This window comes from Silene latifolia, chromosome Y, assembly GCF_048544455.1.
Source record: "Silene latifolia isolate original U9 population chromosome Y, ASM4854445v1, whole genome shotgun sequence".
Classification (NCBI taxonomy): Eukaryota; Viridiplantae; Streptophyta; class Magnoliopsida; order Caryophyllales; family Caryophyllaceae; genus Silene; species Silene latifolia.
This window is the reverse complement of record NC_133538.1, coordinates 462,129,129-462,132,153: the sequence shown is the minus strand read 5'-3', so window position 1 is coordinate 462,132,153 and position 3,025 is coordinate 462,129,129. Positions and strand designations below refer to the sequence as shown.

The 3,025-nt window shown below is 40.7% G+C and overlaps 1 non-coding gene across 1 annotated transcript; it reads right to left on the bottom strand.

The window, feature by feature from the left end:
* Window positions 1-291: 291 nt before the first annotated feature.
* LOC141637045 (small nucleolar RNA R71) lies at window positions 292-398 on the bottom strand. Its single transcript, XR_012541609.1, has one exon. It is a non-coding gene; the product is annotated as a small nucleolar RNA R71 (small nucleolar RNA).
* Between the last annotated feature and the right edge of the window lie 2,627 nt (window positions 399-3,025).

Sequence of the window (3,025 nt, the reverse complement as noted above, 5' to 3'; positions counted from 1 at the left end):
AATTTTATTGCTAAATCGGCCTTTATCCAATTAGTCGAAAGGAGCCAATTTGGGGGGATGCCTAGTGAAGACCCTCATTCTCATATGGAAACCTTTTGTGACTATTGTGATGCGATTTATCAAACCGGTGTGACTCAAGACCAAATTCGATGGGTCTTATTTCCTTTTTCTCTAATTGGCACCGCGAAACAATGGTTGAAGGGCCTTGATAAGGCCACTCTCGGAATAGATTCTTGGAAGAAGTTGGCTCTAGCTTTCTACAAAAAGTTCTACCCACCGGAAAAGACTAACATGCTAAGAGCTCAAATTACGGGTTTTAAGCAAAGGGATGAAGAATCTTTGTATGAAGCTTGGGAGCGGTTTAAGGGAATTTGTCGCTCATGTCCTCACCATGGACTTAGCGAATGGTTCTTGGTACAACAATTTTGGAACAGTTTATATGAAGATTCAAGGAACATTCTCAACATGGGATCAAATGGAATGTTCACCGAAGTTGATGACAATCAAACATGGAACAAGATTGAGGAAATGGCGGTCCATAACTCACAATATAGTAGACCTCGCAAGGCTACTAGAGGAGGAAGGCATGAAGTGGACTCCGTTACTCAATTGGGTGCTCAACTTAGTGCTCACATTGACACAATCAATTTGAAGTTTGAACAAGCTATGGCTAGACTTGAAGAAGTCTCAAAATCACCAAAGCATCATGTTAATGCCATGACGGCATCCTCATCAATCCCAAGTGGGATATGTGAGAATTGTGGAACTTTGGGTCACGACCAAAGTGAATGTAGGGGAACAAATGAACAAGTAAATGCTTTCCAAGAATATAAGAGTGGTACCCCTTATTCCAATTATTACAATGAAAACACCAAGTTTCATCCAAATCTCTCATACAAAAGGCAAAATGTTCAAAATCCTCAAACAACTTACACCCCACCTCCCATGAGAAACCAAAATCAAAGACCCTTTTACAACCAAAACCAAGGTTACCAAAATCAAAATCCATACAATCACCAAAATGACCAAGGTTTTGATGTTCAAAAAGCGGTCCTCCAAATGCAAAAGAATCAACAAGAGTTTTTCACTCAAATGCAAAAAGATAGTCAAGCAAAGGAAACCACCATCAACAACATTCTAGCTGACACCAAGATATTGGAAACACAATTGACTCAACTAGCATCTTCAAGCTCACAAAGACAAAAGGGGCAATTACCACCTCAAAGTAATCCCCAAAGACATGAAACGGTTAGTGCCATTCACTTGAGAAGTGGTACAAGGTATGAAGCACCGAAGAAGCAAGTTGAGGATGAAGTTGTGGAAGCTAGTGATAAGGAGGAAATTGTGCAAAACTCCAAAGATGGAAAATCATCAAAAGAAGAAATTTCAAAGAAAAATGAAGACAAGGTCAAGGAGAAGGAGCCCATTGTGATTAGATTTCCTTTTCCAAGTCGTCAAGCCAAACCCAAATTTGATGACCAACTTGGAAAGTTTATGGAAATTGTGAAGAATTTTGAAGTCTCAATTCCTTTCACGGAATTAATCAATCACATGCCGGCCTATGCGAAATACATGAAAGACATCCTCACAAAGAAAAAGTCGATCCGGAAGCTTGAGACTATCGCCTTAACTAAGGTGAGTAGTGCAATACTTCAAGGGAGTTCACCTCCAAAACTAAAGGATCTGGGAAGCTTCTCAATACCGTGTACCATTGGCGACACCACGATCAACAAAGCTTTATGTGATCTAGGGACTAGTGTGAGTGTTATGCCGTACTCGGTAAGTAAAAGGTTGGGGATAGGAGAGCTTAAATGCACCAATATCACACTCCAAATGGCCGATAGATCGACGAAGACACCATTAGGGATATGGGAAGATGTCCCCGTGCGAATTGGGAAGTTTTTCATCCCGGTGGACTTTGTCATTGTTGATATGGAGGAAGACTCTAACATTCAAATCATTCTTGGAAGACCCTTCTTACACACCGCGGGTGCGGTGATTTATGTAAAATATGGTGAGCTCACTTTAGAAGTGGGAGATGAGAGTATAAATTTTAATCTTGACAAGACTATGAGAGCTCCCCGTTTACATGAACTGTGTTTTATGATCGATCATTATAGTCGGAAGGATGAAAGGAAGAAGTCGGAACTCCAATGGAAGAAGAAAATTGAAGATGCTCCATGCAAAGAGCAAGTGAATTGTGACAAAGAGAGCTTACAAAGCTCATCAAAGACAAGCAATGAAGAAGATGGCCTCATTGGCCAAGAAAAGGAAATGGGAAAGTTGTCTCCATCAAATCAAGAGATTTTCAATGATCAACTTAATGAAGTTTGTGGTCTTTGGGACGACGAATTTGAATGGATTTTTAATCCCTACATTGGTAATGCCATCGATCAAGACTGAAAACAAGGGCCAAGGTCTATTGAAGACCTCTACCATGACAATGAACAAGCTTTTGATTACTTTTTCAAGGTGTTGAGCAACATCAACAACACCTTGAACATGCCCCCTTGACATCTCATCAAGAATGAGAGTTTGGTGGAGTCCTCCCTAAACCACCATTTGTAAATATTTCTAACTCCCTAACTTGCATTTCAATTCTTGTATTGCATTTTTGTTATTTTTGGATTTTTATACTTTGATCAAGATAATTATCATGTTTGAGAGAAGTGAGGGAGGGATTAATAATTTCAATTAATGTGTAGTACTTTAGCTTAGTGTGGGGACGGCAATTGCCTAGGCTATCCATGCCTTAGTAGTGCCCCCACAATGAAGAACACAAGATATGAAGAAGAATGGAAGAATAACAAGAGATATGCGTTGTACACGGATGGAACTGAATCCGGGTACAAAGGAGTCGAATCCGAGCGGATTCAGGAGAATCCGCCCGTTTTCAAGCAATCCGGGCGTGTTGGGTAGAAGACGCACGTCCTGAAATGAGCTGAAGTTTTGAAATTTTTGACTGTCAGCGAATCCGGGCGTCCTACATCCTAATCCGCCCGTCTTCAAAAAGCCGCCCGTCCTG